Here is a 20,318-nt window from a genome sequence, read left to right as displayed (position 1 = left end):
AGGGGTGTCCCTGCAGGGAGGCCCAGAGAGGCCCTTGTGTGAAGAAATGGTAGTCATGGACACCTCTCATGGACAGGTGCTAAAACTCTGTGGAACCAGCCTGAGAGAGAAGTGTGTTGCAGTCAACAGAGCTGAAAGGAGTTGGAGAACTGTAGAGTGTTTTGACATCAGAGATGGAGATGCAGATTTGGAGTTTGTCATCTAGTTTTTGGATTGCTTTGGCCTGGTATTTCCTCACTGTGCTCCCTTTCTCCCTTTTGGAATGGGAATGTATATCCTGTGCCGCTGTATGTTGGAAGTTCGTGATCTGCTTTTCTATTTTCATTTTACAAGGAATTGCAGTTAAGAGATTGCCATGACTTGCAGAAGAGACTTTGAACTTTGGACAGTGTTGAGACTGTTATAGACTATGGGGACTTTTGGAGTTTGACTGAATGCATTTTACATCATGATGTTGTTACAAGGCTATGGGGGCCTGTAGTTAGATTTTTCCTGCCTGGCCCACAGTCAAGACAAATCTCTCTTACCAGCCAGTGCCACAGTCACTCAGACCCAACCAAGAAAGCACACAGAAACTTATATTGCTTACAAAGTGTATGGCTGTGGCAGGCTTCTTGTTATCTACTTCTATCTTAAATTAACCCATTTCTGTTAGTCTATACTTTGCCACATTGCTTGTGGCTTAACGGTCTCTTTACATGTTGTTTCTCCTGGCAGTGGCTGGCAGTGTCCCCTCTCATCCTTCCTGTTCCCAGCCTTCTCCTCTTCCTTGTCCCGCCTACCCTATCCTTCCTGCCTGGCTACTGGCCAATCAGCACTTTGTTTTAATCAATTAGAGCAACACATTTGACATATAGAACATCCCACAGCACTTCCCCTTTTCTTTTTTTGAAAAAAGCAAGGTTTTAACTTTTATATAGTAAAATTTCAGATAATAAAACAATTATCAAGCAAGAATTACAGTTACAATATTAAAGAAGATATCCTATCTATCTTATATTTGTGAGTATAAGGTTTTAGATCTAACTTATATTTTATCATAATTGAGGAAATTATAACTATCTAGTCCTCAGAAGGATATAATATTACCTGAGAACCGGGAGAAGGATGCAAGCATTTTTTAGGAGTCTTGCAAGAGTAGACAGAGACAGCTGGCAGCCTGGACAGTCATCTAATGTTCCTTTTTAAAATTGGGGCATTTGTCTTCAGCCCACAGGGTCTCTTGGTCATTTCTCTCAGTGTCCTGTAGAATGTCTGGCAGTTTTCTCTGCGAAGCAGGAACCTGAAGGACCATTTTTTTCAAGCAAAGTTCAGTGGTCACCTTTCTATGGGTCCTGCACGTCCTGTCCCAGTCTAGGCAAGAACAGTTTCTTGCACAAATGGCTATTTTTGAGAAGGTGAAGATAAATTCCATATGAAGTGTCTTCAATGCCCATCTTCCTCTCTGAAGTAAGTTGGTGCTGCCAGGAGCAGACATGTGTCACTGTCCAGAAAGTCTAAATTTTAAAAATATTTTAATGCCATATTCTGTAGACCTTTGAAGTGTTTGAAGATTACCTGTCTATCTGAAATATCTCTGTGTATACCTAGAAGACTTAACTAACATGGCTTTGAGTGTGATTATCATAGATGACCAGTTATTAATCTATTTTTAATTATCCATTACAATTTTAAATGAGCTGTACAAACATAATACCTTAAACAAGAGTAGACATATACACACAGTATAACAAAATTAACTTTAAGTTTGTATCAATAGACTAAAAACTATACCAATGTAAAACATTTTAAATGAGTTGTTGCTCTTCAGAAGTAAGTTCATTAATCTACCCTTTTATCCTGTTATATCTATATCATATCCCCTTTTTATCTTTAGAAAGAGATTGCATTTATAATCAATAAAATAGTGGTTTTTCTCTGTCCCACATCAGAGGGCTCTTCTGATTTGGGACATAAGAATCTCTTAACCTTTTCTTTTAACAATGTGCTTGGGTTTAGAGGAGTGAGCCAATTCCATCTCCAAAGCCAGTTTGATATTTTTTGGGAATTTGGGCGTAGTTTTTCTTACTACTTCCTGCTGGAGGGGGGTGCTGTATCTTATGGGGACACAAAGAAAATTTTAGGATGATGGAGTAGTCCATGAAGGTAAATCTCTGAGCCAGTTGCCTTGAAACCATTTTGGATGTTGGATCATCTGGGCCATGGTGTCATTGGAGACCTTTCAGGTGGTCTTGGCTGATCAAACCTGATGTATCTTAATCTGGAACAAATCCACAGCCTCTGGCTTTCTGTGGAAACAAAAGCAGAGACTCTTTTCTAAAGCAACATATCCTTATATCCAAATTTTGAAGTCAAGGTACCTTTAAAATTTACATATTTGTTTAACTCAACAGCTTTTACGATCAAATCCTTTTCTGTAGTTAAAAATCCCAAAGACAAGACAAACCAGATTTTCTGTGTAATATCTGTCTTTGTAAGACTGAATCGCAGCTGTGGCTGCTGGCTCCGCCCACCTCAGCTTGCCAACATGGCGGTGGTACAGTTTACTACCAGCTCTGGGTCTGGAGCCATGTGTACCATCAACTATCAGAAGCAGTTCTATCAAAGCAGCGCATAGCCCAGAAACCCCCCCTTTTTTTTTCTTTTCTTTTTTCTTTCTTTTTTCTTTTTTTTAACTCGCAAAGGCTAAATCCACCATGCAGCAGAGTAAAGTTATTTACCAAATAACGCTCTTTCTTTAAATGCTGATACTCTTCATGGCTGGGACTTGAATTTTTGCTGTCATTCAGCCAATCTTATAATTGAAAGACCCCCTGGCACCCCTATAGGAATGCTATGTTTGCAAGGCTTATAAGGGAACAAAAGACAGTTCCAGGAAATAGAATGGCCCCACCGCAGCCCAGATAGCCGATAAGCATTGCCCTGTTGTGCAAACCCCCTAGCTTGTGAGGCACGTAGGGGAACAAAGGAATTCAGCTAGAAGGCAACCAGAGCAGCTGGAATTCTAGATAGGGGTTGAGTCGACACACATATCTGGTTACCAAGGAAACCCACAAACCGCCCTGAGCCTGAATCCACGCCCCATTTGATTTATGCTTATATATTCGCGCCTCACTTGAATTGTCCAATCAGAACCATTCGCGCCTTGTTTAAACTATCCAATCAGAACCCTTTGACTATTCGCGCCTCACTTGAAGTGTCCAATCAGAGCTTTGTAACCATTCGAGCCTTGTTTAAACTATCCAATCAGAACCCTTTGACTAATGCTTTCCCGCGCTTCTTGCTATAAAAACCCATCCCACCCACCCAGAGGCGCGCTGGTCTTCCGAGAGGCTTGGTTGCCCCAGGTACCTGTGTTTTAATAAACCTCGTGCTGTTGCATCTGATCAGTGGTCGCTAGGTGCTCATTGAGCCGGGGGTCTCTCCTGAAGGGAGACCTCTCCGGGGGTCTTTCATAATGAGGTCTTCTGCTTGATTTTCTGCAACTTGCGCTTCGACAGCGACGCGGAGACTCCGAGGGTAGAACCGAGGGCGCCGTGGGTGGAGCAGGAGGGGCCGGAGTATTGGGAGAGGAACACACTGAGAGCCAAGAACAACAAGCAGACTTTCCGAGGGAACCTAAGGACCCTGCTCGGCTACTACAACCAGAGCGAGGGCGGTGAGTGACCGCGGGTGGAGGTCACGACCCCTCCACGTCCCTACATCTGTGCCGGAGTCGCCTCGGGTTCGGGGTCCGAGTTCCAGAGGAGAGTCGGGGACCGGGACTCGGTTTCTCTTTGAATTTAGAGGAGCTCGCGGGTGGACGGGGCCGCGGGGCGTGTGGGCGGGGCCGCGGGACGTGTGGGCGGGGCTGACCGCGGGGTCCACGCAGGCTCGCACACCATCCAGTGGATGTCTGGCTGTGACGTGGGGTCCGATGGGCGCCTCCTGCGCGGATACAGTCAGTACGCCTACGATGGCCTCGATTACCTCGCCCTGAACGATGACCTGACGACGTGGACGGCGGCGGACACGGCGGCGCAGATCACCCGACGCAAGTGGGAGCAGGCTGGTGTTGCAGAGAGATGGAGGGCCTACCTGGAGGGCACGTGCGTGGAGTGGCTGCGCAGATACCTGGAGATCGGGAAGGACACGCTGCAGCGCACAGGTGCAGGGCCGCGGGCAGCTCCTCCCTCTGCCTCGGGCTGGGCTCAGTCCTGAGGAAGAAGAAAGCCCTCAGCTGGGTCATGCCCCTGTCTCAGGGCAGACGGTGTCCCTGGGTCTCCTGCAGCCTCTGTCATCCATGGCCGCTCCCAGGCCGGGGTCTCTGCCCACACCAGGGTCTGTGGACACTGAGTCCTGTCGTCTGAGTGTGTCAGCCTTACACAGCAGGACAGGGAGTCTCCTTTACCTGATGGGAGACATGGACGCCCTGGGCTGGTTCACCCAGTTTCTAGAGCTTTTCAAAGATACATTCTCCCAGGTTCCTGTGGGTGAGGTCATCCCTTCTGCACCCCAATTCCGTCTATTCACAGAATGGTCACGTGAGCACTTATGCAGTACCCTGGACAAATACTAAATTGTGTGTGTGTGTGTGTGTGTGTGTGTTTCTTTACTTTCTTTTGTTTTGTTTAGTTTTTTTTGTTTGTTAGTTTTTTGTTTCTGTTTTCTTCTAGACAGGATTTCTCTGTGTAGCTTTGTGCCTTTTCTGGAACACACTCTGTAGCCCAGGCTGGACTCGAACTCACAGATATCTGCCCCGCGTTGCCTCCTGAGAGCTGGGATTAAAGGTGTGTGCAACCACTGTCCGGCTCTTTTCTTTCTTTCTTGGTTTTTGTTTTTGTTATTTGAAGTTTTCCTTTTGCTTTTAGTCAGGTTTTTTCCCCTCACTGGGGTGATATTGCTTCTCTCTCTCCCCTCCTGTTATTTGTATCAGTCTCCACAGGAGCCAGGGGGAACTGCTGACGTGGATACATAGATACATCAATGTTTCCTTTAAACCAGAAAGGTTCCTGTGATCTAAGACTATTTCCTGTCATATTAACATCCAGAGCCCTCCTGCTCTCCCTCCGCCCCGACAAGTCACAGTGTTCCCCAGTGGATTAGGAATTGAACTTCCTCAGAGACGGGGTCTTCTGCAGCTCCAGGACAGGAGTGACAGGGACGATCCACACACCACTGTGAGCACCGCTGTGTCCCAGTGAGTGCTGCACTGGGCCCCACAGCACACTTCCAAGGGTCCTCGTGACAATACCTTGTATCTTGTCCCCCAGAGGCAGGGCTTGGGGAGTCATTTTCTCTGGCTGAGTGTCAGAGGTTCACCACATGTGTGCTGCACACTTAGGTGAAGGCTGTTCACTTGGACAGACAGTTAGGGCTGGTCAGCAAGATGGCCACAGTGGTTGTGCCTCAATGTTGACAGCAGTAATTGGTAACATCCTTCATGTAGCTCTTTTTCCTGATTTCTTATTTTTATATGAATTAATAACATATTAATTATTTTCCATTCCTTCTCATCTTTTACCACCTACCTTATGCTATAGAACATCACATGAGGAAGGCCCTGTTGACCTGCTGGCTCATGTGGATTCTCTCTCAGCTACTGAGTCCCCCCCAGGAAATTCTGCACTTCTGTAATGAGGGGACCAGCTCTACCTGAGGTCACTGGTGTGATGACAGAATTGTCCAAACAGACACAGTTTAGTGTCATCATTGGTTTAACTTTGTGTTTGGAGATTTCAGTTTATCTTGTTAAATGTGGGATTTCTTAAATCTTCCACACAGATCCCCCAAAGGCACATGTGACCCATCACCCCATACTGAAAGGAGATGGCACCCTGAGGTGCTGGGCCCTGGGCTTCTACCCTGCTGAGATCTCTGTGACCTGGCAGAGGAATGGAGAGGATCTGATTCAGGACATGGAGCTGGTGGAGACCAGACCTTCTGGGGATGGAACCTTCCAGACTTGGGCAGCTGTGGTGGTGCCTTCCAGAGAGGAGCAGAAATACACATGCCATGTGGACCATGAGGGGCTGACACAACCCCTCACCCTAAGATGGGGTAAGGAGGTTGTGGGTGCAGAGCTGGGGTCAGGGAAAGCTGGAGCATGGTCAGGGCTGAGAGCTGGGGTCATGACCCTCACCTTCCCCTGCTGACCTTCCCTTCCAGAGCCTCCTCAGTCCACTGTCCCCATCATGACAATCATTGCTGTCCTGGGTCTCCTTGGAGCTGCGGCCATCATTGGAGCTGTGGTGGCTGTTGTGAGGAGGAGGAGAATCACAGGTAGGAAAGGACAGGGTCTGGTTCTCTCTCAGCCCCTTTCAGAAGTGTGTTCTACCTCATTAAGGGGAACATCCACAGCCCTCATTGCTCCTGTCTCTGACCTGGGTCTGCTGTCAGTTCTGGAACCTTCCTAGGGTCAGGATCTTCTCTGGTCTCTCACAGCTTTTCTTCTCACAGGTGGAAAAGGGAGGGATCTATACTCCAGTTCCAGGTAAATGTGGGGAGTGGGATTGTCCCTGAGTCCCAGGGGGTGAAGCTGGAGTATACCAACCCATAATACCTCCTACAGTGAAATCTTCTAGAGGCCATGTTTTCACCTTCCTGTGACTATATGTAATTTTACCCCAGGCAGGAACAGTGCCCAGAGCTCTGATGTCTCTCTCCCAGACTGTAAAGGTGACACTCTGGGTTATGATTTTGGGAGGGGCCAAGTGGACATGATTGGGGCTCAAGGACTCCCAGAATCCCCTCTGAGTGAGTAGTGGGTTGTTGGGATGTTGTCTTCACAGTGATTGTTCATGACTCGTGTTTGTAGCATGAAGACAGCTGCCCGGCCTGACAGAGTGACAGAGATGTGCTCAGGTCTCTCCTGTGTCATCCTGAGCCCCTCAGTTCACTCTCAGCAACAAGTCTGATGTTCCCTGTGACCCTGTGGGCTAATGTGAAGACCTGGGAGCCCAGCCACTCTTGCACACCAGGACCCTGTCCCTGCACTGTTATATTCCCTTCCACAGCCAACCTTCCTTGTCCAGCAGACAAAAGGGGACATCTGCATCCTGTCACCTCCATATTGCCCTAAGCTGCAGCCCCTGACTCCCCACTGAAAATAAGAATCTGAATGTCAACTTGATTGTTCATGTCCTTGATCTGACAGATTGATGGGCAGGTAAATTAAATGATTGAAATACTTAGAGCTTTGAAGGAAATAAATGGCATCATGGAGAACCTTCCAGAATCTGTGTTCTTTGTGCTGTGTGTATCTGATGGACAAGATGAGGCTGTGGGAGCTGAGTGTGATCAGGGCTGTCCCCAGGTGGAGCTCAGTCCATTGCTGGCTGTGACATGGTCACTTCTCAGCTCTGTCACCTCCTGGTCTGTTCTCTTCATCACTTGAACCACATGCTGAGAGTCTGTGATCACAGGGACACTGGGATGACAGAGCCTTGTCCTGTCCCCAGGACTGTGAGCAGCCAGTTCTGCTGTGACAGGTCAGCCTGGGCACTGACCTGACCATGGCTCTTCACCCCATTTCTCTGTTTATTTCTTGTCTTTTTAGTTTGTGTGGAGGACTAGACCTGTTCTTGTTCCTGTGAGTGGTGCCTGTCCCATTCCCCTTTGAGGTCCCTGAGTGACAGCATTAAGAGGTGTTTGTCCATCCTTGTCCCCCAAGGCCCAACCAAGCCCCTGCACTCAGGAGACTGTGGGCTGAGAACATGAACTTCAGACTCCTGAGCTCCTGCCTCCTTCCAGGCCCCTCCCTGGAGGTGCTCTCCTTCTTTCCATCTTTCAGACTCTAACCTGGGTTGTAGGATGGGCAGAGAGGAGGGATCCACAGGGTCTCATCTCAGATCTGTCCTGTTGGATCTGTGTCTGCCCAAGGTCCCCTCTCCCTCCCTGGCTCTGGGAATCCTCATGCTGCCTCCAGGGGTGACTCAGGGATTTACAGGCTGAGTTTGCTGGAGATTTTAGTTTATTTAAAAGAAGTGGTCCAGGGCTTGGGGATTTAGCTCAGTGGTAGAGCCCTTGCCGAGCAAGTGCAAGGCCCTGGGTTCGGGCCTCAGCTCTGGAAAAAGAAAAAAAAAGTGGTCCAGAGACTGCAGAAATGGCTCAGGGGTTGACAGCACTTGCTGCTCTTGCAGAGGACCCGGGTTCGAACCCCAGCACCCACACCGTGACTCACACCATCCACACACACTCCTGTGGTCACCAGATTGGCACATGGTACAAAAACATACAGGCAAGAGACGCTCATAGACATAAAATTAATGAATCTTTAAAAAATAGATTGTGGGAACACCAGAGATGAAATTACTTGATCCCTGCTCTGGTTTTCATCCAGACCCTGCACTTGTCTCTTCTAGCTTTGTGTCCTCGAGTCAGGAGCTCCAGGAGTTTAGCTGAGATGTTTGAAGCCCAAGAAGGTGACAATCTCTGTCACGATGCTGCCATCTTTGTCTTGTAAGGGATGATGACTTCAGTGCCTGGGATCCAGCAGACATTCAGACCCAATAAATGTTTGATGAATGAGTAAAAATACAATTAGGATCATGGATCAAAGACAGAAAGGCAGGTCAAGAGGGAGGGATGGATTTGTGTTGGGAAAGCTCAGGTGACCCTGACCTCATTGTGAGGGGACCTGGTGCTGCACTCCACACACCAGCATTTGGCCTGAGGATGTGTTAATCAAGGGAGCTTCTGTAGAAGAGGGAGGTGAGTGTGAATTTTCCTCTAGATGGAAGCATCCCTGCTGGAGCCAGGAGGAGCTGATGAGGCCCAGGAAACACAAGAAGCTACAGGTTCAGGAGCTGACACAATGTAGGGCTTCCCTCTCAGGGTTAAACCAGCTGCAGCTCCTGAGGGAGAGGAGACTGCTGAGTGGAGCTGCTGGGAGCTGTGCAGGGGACTGCAGTGATGCAGCTGGGAGAGTGGACATGCACGCTGGGGTGGGCATCTCAGTGGTTATGCCCGACTCACCCAGGCCCTTGTGTGCAACCAGTGAGCTCAGGAGTCAGCGAGCTGACCCTGGATGGATGTTTTCCGTGTTCTGCTGTCACTGTCTCCATCTGTGATGGAGGAAATCCACTCCTCATGCAGGGGACACAGCTGTGTCTATTGTGATCAGCCCATAGAGTCTGTTAGTCTGTTCCAGATGTGAGATCAAAGTCCTGTTTCTTTCTTTCTTTCTTTCTTTCTTTCTTTTTTGTTGTTTTGTTTTTTTGTTTTTTTTTTGTTTTTCGAGACAGGGTTTCCCTGTGTAGTTTTGTGCCTTTCCTAGAACTCACTTGGTAGTCCAGGCTAGCCTTGAACTCACAGAGATCCATCCTCCCCCTGCCTCTGCCTCCGAGTGCTGGGAATAAAGGCGTTTGCCACCACTGCCCGGCTCGTTTTTTTTTTTTTTAATAGTTATTTATTAAGATATTTTTCATTTTACATACCAACCCCAGTTCCCCTCCCTCCCTTTCTCCCGCCTCCTCACCTCCCTCCCACTCTACCCCCATCCACTCCTCAGAGTAGTCAAAAAAGAGTAGCATACCAAGTTGAAGGACAGCCTAGTCCCTCCCCATTGTATCAAGGCTGAGCAAGGTATCCCACCACAGGGAATGGACTCCAAACAGCCAGTTCATGCAGCTGGGATAAGTCCTGGTCCTACTGCCAGGGACCCCACAAACAGATCAAGCCACACAACTATCATCCACAGTAAGCAGGCCTAGTTCGGTCCCATGCAGGTTCCTAAGCTGTCAGTCCAGAGTCAGTGAGCTCCAACTAGTACTGGTCAGCTGATTCTTTGGGTTTCCCCATCATGATCTTGACCCCCCTCTTCTTCATTTTTTTTTTTTTGAATGCCATTTATTGAAGAAGGGAAGAGGTCTAAAATAGAGGCTTACAGCACAATGGAAGAACCCTGGAGGGCAGAAGTTCACTTCTGGTTTTTTTTTTTTTTTTTTTTTTTGAGCTGTGGAACAAACCCCAGGAAACTGCACTAACACTGACCTAATCCCCAACCCCGCTTCTGATGTTTTACAACCTTGCATCTAAGCTGTTAACACCCAATATGCTGGATACACAGACCAGGAACATCCCTGAAGCATTCAGGAGGTTGGAATCTCACAGGGAATTAACATAGGGAGAATATCAAGGTCAAGGTCAACAAGCAATGCAACAATTACCCAAACCAGGAGCTGGGTCCTACAGGTCCCCCTTTTACTAAAAAATGAGCTTCTGACTTAGGTTGTGTGGGTCGTCAGCAGGTCACCTTACCTATCATGGAGGCACCTGCCCAGGCCACACAGGCGTTGTGTCTTAGGTTGGTGAGCAACCCCCAGACATTACCCATCTCTGAATACTCATTATCATACAGGCTCAGTCCTGTGAGAGCTGCAGAGTTAACTGTTGCCAAAGACCTCTAAGTGGAGCTGGGCTTGCAATCTGTGTGTTCGACACAGAAAAGACCAACAGAAGTCTTAACCCACACATAGTCAGTAGGCTAGAGGCAATTGAGCCATTCCCTTCTTCAATGAGCCTTACTGCAAATTGGAGTCCTTGTAAGATGGTATCCTGAGAGCAAATGGAACTTGAGTTTGTAAATTTATAACTTTCAAAGCCAATTGGAATGTATAAACTATTAATTTCAATTTGTCATGCCCAATAGAATGAAAGATTAATTGACTGTGGTAGCTACTTTTGCTGCCAGGGTCTCCACTGTGCTAGCTGTAATAACCAATTATGAAATGGCAATCCCAGAAACAGTAGTAGCAGTGGTCGTCACTGTTATAACAGCAACAACAGCAGTAGTGTTGTGAAATTCTCTTATGGAGCCTGTGGGTATCCATTGTCATGAGGCCCGTTTTCCTTGATCCCAGCATGACTTAAGCTGGCAGCTCTGCAAAAGAACAACTAAGAACCATAAAGAAAAAACAGGCAGCTCACAAGGAGCAGAACTAATGGTCTCATAACGGCTACATTCAGGCTCACAAATTTTAAGGTATCTTCAAAAGGAGCTAAATGAATTTCAGAAGGCCAAAGAAACGAAGTCCTGTTTCTAAGATACACTAGGAAGTGATACAGTGTTGCTGGTCTCCTGGAGCAAGCCCTGTGGTGGGAAGATGCCTGTGATACAGTGTAAGGGAATAAACAAGGACAGGTGTGTCAGGAGGTGGAGGGCAGAAGGGAAGGTGTCCAGAGTGAGAGGAACCGGGCAGAGAGCTGTTGTTTTTTAAAATATATTAATAGTTTTTAGTGTGGCATACTGGCACATACATGCTTTATTCCTAGCCCTTTCCAATTGGAGGCAGGAGGACACCTGTGAGTTCAAGTCCAGCCTGGTCTACATAGTGACGCCATCTCAAAAATTATTTATTTTAATTATGTTTTGTGTTAATTACTGTTCTGTTGCTGTTCACATACCAAGACCAAAGCAACATTTAGAAGAGTTTCTCTGGGCTACAGCTCCGTGGATAAGAGTGCATCATGGCAAGTAAGCAGAGCAAGAGCCACAGGCATGGTGGGGAACAGGAAGCTGAGAGCTCACTTCCTCAGGGGCAAACAGGAAGCAGAGAGAGCAATGTGGAGGCAGATGGGAACTTTTTACTCTCACAGCCCCTCACTCTCCCAGTAACACACTTCCTCCAGTAGGCCACACCTCTTAAACCTCCACCTCCCCAAATAGCACCACTAACTAGGGAACAGAGTTCAACTACCCAGCACTATGGGAATATTTCTCTCAGGATCCAACTCTGTGGATGCGTGGAATCCAGTGGGTGTGGCCAGGTGAGTGCAGGGCTCCTGGAGATCAGAAGAGGGTGTCAGATCTCCTGGGTGCGGGTGCTGGGAACTGAACTTGGTTCTTGGCAGGAATAGAAGGTGTTCTCAGTGTCTCAGCCATCTGCCCTGCCCTAAGGACGCTGTTTCAATAGGTGTTCAGTGTGGTGTCATGCAGAGGGTGACAGCTGAGGAAAGATTTGAAGATCCTGTAACATCAGTCTTTGACTTCTTTCTTTGCAGTTTGTAAGCCCTTGATCTCCTTCAGTTGTCTGATTTCTCTAGTTAGAACTTCCAGTCCAAAGTGAACAGATATGCAGAGAGTAGACAGCCCTGTCTTCTTCCTGATTTTAGTGGAATTGCTTTGAGTTTCTCTCCATTTAATGTGATGTTGGCTGTAGGTGTGCTGTGAATTGCCTGATTTTGTTTATATCTGTCCCTTGTTTCCCTGATCTCTTCCAGACTTTTATCATGAAGGGGTGTTGGATTTTGTCAAAGGCTTTTATCAGCACCTAAAGAGATGATCATGTGTTGTTTTTTCTTTCAGTTTGTTTACTTGCAAGTATTTTTGCATTTATGTTCATAAGGGAAAATGATCTGTAATTCACTTTCTGAGTTGAATCTTTGTGTGGTTTGGGTATCAGGGTGACTGTGGCCATATAAAATGAATTTTGCAACGTTCCTTCTGTTTCTATCTTTGTTTGTTTATTTTGTTTTGTTTTTCGACACAGGGTTTCTCTGTGTAGTTTTGTTGCATGCCCTGGATCTTACACTGTAGACCAGGCTGGCCTCAAACTCACAAAGATCTGCCTGCCTCTGCCTCCCAAATGCTGGGATTAAAGACATGCTCCACCACCACCCGGTTCCTTCTGTTTCTATTTTGTGGAATAATTTGAGGAATATTGGCGGTAATTCTTCTTTGAATATGTAGTAGAATTCTGGGCTAAAAATGTCTGACCCTGGACTTTTTTTGTTGGGAGACTTTTAATGACTGCTTATATTTCCTTAGGGATTATAGGTCTTTTTAAGTTGTCTATCTGATCTTGATTTTACTTTGACAAGTGGTATTTATCAAGAAAATTGCCATTTTATTTAGATTTTCCAATTTTGGGGAGTACAGGTTTTTAAAGTATGACCTAATGCTGTGAAATAATCCTTTCCTACACTATGAATATGTAGTACTCTCGGTGGTTAATAAAAAGCTAACAGCCCAGTAGCTGGGCAGGAATTTAGGTAGGAAAGCCAAAGTAAGAATGCTGGAAAGAGGAAGGCAGAGTCAGGAGTCGCCAGCCAGACACAGAGGAAGCAAGATGAGAATGCCATACTGAGAAAAGGTGCCAGGCGACAAGGCTAAATAGGTAAGAATTATGGGTTAAATTAAGTGTAAGAACTAGTTAGTAATAAGCCCAAGCTACTGGCCTAGCATTTATAGTTTATTTTAAACCTCTAAGTCAACTATTTGGGAAGCTGCTGCTAGATATTTGGGTGTAGTTGGAATGGTTAGAAGTTCTTATTAACAAAATCAAACCTGAGGCCAGTTATTGGGGTGAATGCTGGAAGATCAGAGAAGCAAAACAAACCACAGCTATCTCACCTTGCTAGTTCCTCAGGTGATCCTGTTTCCTCAGGCTGGAAGCTTCTGAGTCCTCATCCCAAAGACTCTAAGCTGCACTGTGCTGCTCCAAAGCCTGAATGCTAAACCAGCCAAAGGCTTAACTAACTCTGGTGCTTGGTTTTCCCGCCTTATATAACATTCTACTTTCTGCATCACTCCCTGGGATTAAACGCTGGGTTTCTGGGATTAAAGTCATGGGTCACCATTTTGTTTAGCTGTTTCTAAAGTGGCCTTGAACACACAGAGATATGCCTAGCTCTGCCTCCCAAGTGCTGGGATTAAAGTTGTGCACCACCACCGCCCAACGTCTGCTATGGCTTGCTCTGACCCATTTTCTAGCCACCATTTGTTGCTTTGTATCTAGTTCCTGTCTGTTCTCTCAACCCAGATATGTTTCTTTCGGGGAACACACAATATTTTGGGGAACATAATACCACCACATTTGGGAGTTGCTGGTGGGACAGAAACTTCTGTCTACAACCTAATGATTTTTAGATTTCCTTGTTGTCTGTTGTTATGTACGCTTTTCATTTCTGATTTTACTAATTTGGATATTCTCTCTGAGAGTTTCACTTAGCTTGGATAAGGGTTTGTCTATCTTGATTACTTTCTCAAAGAACCAACTCTTTGTTTCATTGATTCTTTATATTCTCTTTGTTTCTATTTTATAGATATCAGTTTGATTATTTCTTGTGAGCTACTCCTCTTGGGTGCGCTTGCTTCTTTTTGTTCTAGAGCGTTCATGTGTGCTGTTAAATTGCTAAAATGAGATCTCTCCAATTATTCTGTGTAGGCACTTAGTGCTGTGAACATTCCTCTTAGCACCACTTTCATTGTGTCCCAGAAGTTTGGGTATGTTGTACACTAATTTTCATTGAATTCTAGAAAGTCTTTCATTTCTTTCCTTCTTTCTTTCTTTCCTTCCTTCTTTCCTCCCTCCCTCCCTCCTTCCTTCCTTCCTTCCTTCTTTCTTTCTTTCTTTCTTTCTTTCTTTCTTTCTTTCTTTCTTTCTTTCTTTCTGTCTGTCTTGATCCAGGGGTCATTCAGTAGAGAGTTGCTCTGTTTCCATGAGTTTGTAGACTTTCTGTTGTTGTTGAAATCCAGCTTTAATCAGAGGTTGCTTGTTTAGAGAGGATTGTTTCAATTTTCTTGTATCTGTTGAGACTTATTTTGTGTCAGAGTATGTGATCAATTTTGGAATAAGTTCCATGAGGTGCTGAGAAGAAGGTATATTCTTTTGTGTTTGAATAGAATGTTCTGTAGATATCTGCTGGGTCCATTTGGTTTATGATGTCTGTTAGCTCCAATACTTCTCTGTTTAGTGTTTGTCTGGTTGACCTGTCCACCTGTAAGAGTGGGGTCTACAGAAGTCTCCCACTATCAATGTAATGTTTCTTTTACAAACATGGGTGCCCTTGTGTTCAGGGCATAGATGTTAAGAACTGAAACATTATCTTAGTGGAATTTTCCTTTGATGAATATGAAGTGTTCTTCCCTGTGTTTTTGGTTAATTTTGGATGAAGTCTATTTGTTAGGTATTAGAGTGGCTACATCAGCTTGCTTCTTGAATCCATTTTCTCAGAATATGTTTTTCCAACCCTTTACTCTGAGGTTATGCCTTTCTTTAGTATTAAGGTATGTTTCTCGTATGCAGCAGAAGGGTGGATCCTGTTTTTGCATTCATTCCATTAGTCTGTGTCTTTTTATTGGAGAATTGAATTCATTGATATTGAGAGATGTCATGAACAATGATTGTTAATCGCTGTTGTTTGGTTGTTGTTGTTATGGTGTTTGGTGGTGTTGGTGATGATGTGTGTTTGTGTGTGTTTCTCATTTTTGGTTTAGCAACTGTGAAATCATTTATTTCCCGCGTTTTCATGTGTGTAATTAACCCCACATGTTGGAGTTTTCGTTTTAGCATGTTCTGTAGGGCTGGATTTGTAGGCAGATACTATTTTAAACTGACTTTGTTAAAAAATATCTTTTTTTCTCCATGTATGGTGATGGAAAGTTTTCCTGGGTTTAGTAGTCTAGGCTGGCATCTGTGGTCTCCTAGAGTCTGCAGCACATCTGTCCAGGCTCTCCTGGATTTTAGAGTGTCCACTGAGAGCAGCGGTAATCCAAATAGGTCTGCATTCGTATGTTACTTGTCCTTTTCCCCTTAAGCTTTTAATAGACTTTCTCTGTTCTGTATGTTTGGTATTTTGATTATTATATGGCCAGGAGACTTTCTTCTGATCCAATCTGTTTGTATCTTTGTGGACTTCTCCTTCTTTAGGTTAGGAAAACTTTCTTCTATTATTTTGTTTGGAAATATTTTCTGAGCCTTTGAACTGTTTCATCTCCTTCTTCTGTTCCTATTACCCTTAGATTTCGTCTTTCATAGTGTCTTAGATTTCCGGGATGTTTGGGTCAGTGTTTTTTTTAGATTGAACATTTTCTTTGACCGATGTGTCCATCTCTTCTATTGTATCTTCAATGCCTGAGATTCTCTCTTCCATCCCTTGCATTCTGTTGGTGAAGCTTGCATATGTAGTTCCTGTTTGCTTACCTAGATTTTCCATTTCCAGAACTCTCTCGGTTTGTGTTTTCTTCATTGCTTCTGTATCTATTTTCAGGGCTTGAACATTTTTATTTGTTTCCTTCAAGTGTTTGTTTTTTCTTGGGTTTCTTGACATTCATTAAGGGATTTACTCGTTTCCTTTAATTTTTTGTTTATTCCTCGATTTCTTTATGAAAGGAAGAAGTTTCCAGGTGGCAATGGTACATGCCTTTAATCCCAGCACTCAAGACAGAGAGCCAAGCAGAGAGTTTGAAGCAAGCTTGGTCCAGAGAGAGACATCCAGGACAGGTACCAAAACTACACGGAGAAACCCTGTCTCAAAAAAACAAAAACAAAAAACAAAGGAAGGAAGAAATCAAAATATCTTTATTTGCATATGATATCATGGTATACATAAGAGAACCCCAAAAATTCTACCAGGGAACTTCTACAACTGATAAAAACCTTCAGAGATGTGGCTGGATACAAGATTGACTAAAAAAAAAAATCAGTAGGACTCCTAAATACAAATGATAAACACACTGAGAAACAAATCAGGGAAACAATTTCCTTCACAATAGCCACAAACAACATAAAATATCTGTGGTAACTGAACCCGTTAAGTGAAAGACTTGTACTATTAAACTTCAAGTCTCTGAAGAAACAAACTGAAGAAGACATCAGAGGATGGAAAAATCTTCCATGCTCATGGATCAGCAGGATTAACATAGTGAAAAGGCCATTTTACCAAAAGCAATCTACAGATTCAACACCATCCCCATCAAAATTTTTATGATCCTTTAAAAGAAACAGCTCAACTTTATGTGGAAAAACAACACACCCAGGATCACTAAATCAATCCTGAACATTAAAAGAACTTCTGGGAGTTTCACAATCCCTGATTTTAAGCTCTACTACAGAGTTTTAGTGCTACAAGATGCTTGGTATTGACATAAAAACTGACGTGTGATCAATGGAATTGAATCAAAGACCCAGACACACACACACACACACACCCTATGGACACCTGATTTTTATAAAGAAGCTAAAAACTACACAACGGAGAAAAGAAAGCATCTTCAACAATTGGTGCTGGTCTAACTGGATGTCTGCATGTAGGAGAATGTAAATAGATCTGCATGTATCATCCTGCATAAAACCCAAGTCCAAGTAGTTCAAAGACCTCAACATGAATCCAGATATACAGAACCTGACAGAATAGGAAGTAGGGGAAAGCCTTGAACACATCAATACAGGAGATAACTTCCTAAACAGAACACTGATAACCAAATCAAACATTCCAATTAGAAAATGGTGTACAGATCTAAAGAGAGAATTCTCAACAGAAGAATTTCAAATGGACAAGGACCACTTAAAAAATGTTCAACAATGTTGGCACAGGAGAAAACTTCCTGAACAGAACACCAATAGCACAGGCACTAAGATCAACAATTAAGAGAGAGAGAGAGAGAGACCCCCGCAGATCCTGAGCCAGAGGGCGGGTTCAGGGAGGGGAAGGAGTTCTGGAGCCCTTCAGCAGCTGGGGCAGGAGCAGCTGGAGGACACCTCTGCTGCCCTCCAGAGCAAGCCAGCACAGCTCACTGTCCCAGGCAGCAGAGCCCTGGCCCTTGCTGCCTCCGCCTTTGCCTAGCAGAACCCCAGCAGCAGGACCATTTCAGTGTGGCTTGGCAGCGGGGATCTCCTGCGTGCAGTTCAGGGACATCTCTGGAGCTGCGGGATCCTACAGGGCTCCGAAGTCCTGCCCGGCAGCCCTGGGCGAGTGGGTGGGTAAGTTGGCACACTGATCACCCCTTCTCTCTTTCCGCCTGAGTTCAATCTGTGCTGCCCGTGTCCAGGTGCTGGGCTTCCAGACCGACCCCCCCATTCCTGCCTGCAGCCGTCTTGTCATGCTGCCCAAAGTGGAGACTGGCCCGATCACATGGGGAACAGGGGCAGATGCCGGAAAACAAGCAAGTGTCTCAATTTAAAATGGTGAATTTCTCCATGATGAAGATCTCGAAGAACTATGTCCTGTTTGTGGCGATAAAGTATCCGGGTACCATTATGGTCTCCTTACCTGTCAAAGCTGCAAGGGTTTTTTTAAGTGAACAGTCCAAATCAATAAAAGGTACACATGTATATAAAACCAGAACTGCCAGAACTGCCAAAACACATAGAGAAACCATAGTCCTTACTGTCGATTCCAAAAATGTCCAAGTGTTGGAAGGAAGCTAGAAGCCGTAGGTGGTGACCGCATGCGAGGAGGCAGAAGTAAGTTGGGACCGAGGTACAAGAGAGACAGGGCCCTAAAGCAACAGAAGAAAGCCCTCATCCCTCATCGGAGCTGATGGACTTAAACTGGAAGCCATGACTCAGGTGATGCAAGTGATGCCCTTGGACCTGACCATCCTCTCTGCAATTCAGAACACCCATTCTGCCTCCAAAGGCCTACCTCTGAACCTTGCTGCCTTGCCTCCCACAGACTATGACAGAAGTCCCTTTGTCACCTCCCCCATTAGCATGACAATGCCACCTCATGGCAGCCTGCAAGTTACCAACATATGGTCACTTTCCTAGCCTGGCCATCAAGTCTGAGTACCCAGATCCCTACATCAGCTTGCCTGAGTCAGTGATGGACTACTCCTACATGGATGGTTACCAGATAAGCTCCCCAGGCAGCACACCATACCTGATACTGGAACTTCTGAAGTATGAACCAGAGGAGCCTCAAATTCGAGTGAAAATCTCAGCTTACTCACAGCAAGAGCAGGCAAACTGAGGCAAGCATGAAAAGCTGAACACATTTGGACTCATGTGCAAAATGGCAGACCAGACCCTCTTCTCCATTGTTGAGTGGGCCAGGAGTAGTGTCTTCTTCAGAGCCCTGAAGGTTGATGACCAAATGAAGCTGCTTCAGAACTGCTGGGGTGAGCTCTTGATCCTTGATCACATTTACTGGCAAGTGGTACATGGGAAGGAAGGGTACCTCTTGCTGATTCCTGGGCAACAGGTTGACTACTCCAGCATAGCCTCACAGGCCAGAGTCACACTCACCAACCTCCTGAGTCATTCACAGGAGCTAGTCCTGAGACTTTGTTCTCTACAGTTTGACCATCCAGAGTTGGTATGTCTGAAGTTCCTAGTGCTGTTCAGCTTAGACGTCAAGAATCTTGAGAACTTCCAGCTGGTGGAAGGTGTCCAGGAACAGGTGAATGCTGCCTTGCAGGACTACACGGTTTGCAACTACCCCCAGCGAACAGAGAAGTTTGGACAGCTGCTTCTTCTACTCCCGGAAATCCGGGCACTCCGCATGCAGGTGGACGAGTACCTACCTCTATGGCAAGCATGTGAACCGGGATGTACCCTGCAATAACCTTCTCATCGAGATGCTGCACGCAGAGAGAACCTGAGTGGCCACCCCTAGAAGCTTGCTCTAGGAACAGAGAGACTGGAGGGAGAGGAGGAGGAGGAAGAAAACAGAAGTCTCTGAACTGCTCCAAGCAAGGCTAATCACTAACATGGTTAAAGACACTGAATTTTAAAAAGCATAATAATCAAATACTTAATAGCAAATAAATGATATGTCAGGGAATTTGTACTGCAGACTGTGAATCCAAGGCTTCACATCTCCAAAGGATTCATATGAATACATTGTAATGGGATGGATTGAACTCACAGAGTCCAATACCACACCAGAATAGAAATGGACAGACCAATTCTTGTATATTTAAACTGATCTGTTATTAAGAAATTCGGCAGTTGATCGGTGTTATTAATTGCACTTGTCCAGAATTCCTCCATGGTGAAGCTGCACACCTCTCAAAGAAAGAAATACATGGACTGTGCCTTGGCAGCCCCTCTCTCCTCCCAGAAGGCCCTACAACTTCTGACCTGTGAGCTCAGGAGCTATGCTAAGGACTTTGTTCAGCCACACCCAGTAGTAGCTCCACTAAATCATGAGTTCTGAATGTCTCTCTTAAACCTGCCAACAGCTAATAAGAACAATGCTAATAAATTATGTCAGCTTGCCATTTTACATACGTTTTGAAGTTTTGTCCTGTGTTTGTAATTTAAAAAAAAAAAAGGTAGTAGCCCTCCTCTATATAAGCATTAGTTATAAATACTCAAAGGAAATCAAATAAATTTAAGCAAATACTCCTAGCAAGCAAGGTAGATCTTATTCTGCTATTGTGCTGAAATGTGGCTTTGGCATGGTTGGGTTTCATAAGAATTTTTGCTAAGAGGCTTGGTAGTATACATCCGTCTGTTTAGTCATCAGGGTTTTGTAGTTCACTTAAAGATAAAACACTAAACATCTTTGCTGGGATGTCAAAAGTCACAGTGTAAGTAAACAGCAAAGTCATAGCAATGTTAGGCAATGCCCCACAAAAGAAAGGCTGAGCTGTGAAGGATACTCTCTTT

At 45.2% G+C, this 20,318-nt stretch overlaps 2 pseudogenes; both read left to right on the top strand.

Moving 5' to 3' along the window:
* The first annotated feature begins 55 nt into the window (after positions 1-55).
* Positions 56-6,310, top strand: LOC118575448 (annotated as a pseudogene).
* A 5,376-nt stretch (positions 6,311-11,686) lies between these two features.
* LOC118575452 lies at positions 11,687-19,306 on the top strand (annotated as a pseudogene).
* The last annotated feature ends 1,012 nt before the right edge of the window (positions 19,307-20,318 follow it).

The sequence above is a fragment of the Onychomys torridus genome, unplaced genomic scaffold (genome assembly GCF_903995425.1).
Source record: "Onychomys torridus unplaced genomic scaffold, mOncTor1.1, whole genome shotgun sequence".
In the NCBI taxonomy this organism is placed as follows: Eukaryota; Metazoa; Chordata; class Mammalia; order Rodentia; family Cricetidae; genus Onychomys; species Onychomys torridus.
The sequence above is the reverse complement of the archived record's forward strand: the minus strand, read 5'-3'. Positions and strand labels throughout refer to the sequence as shown.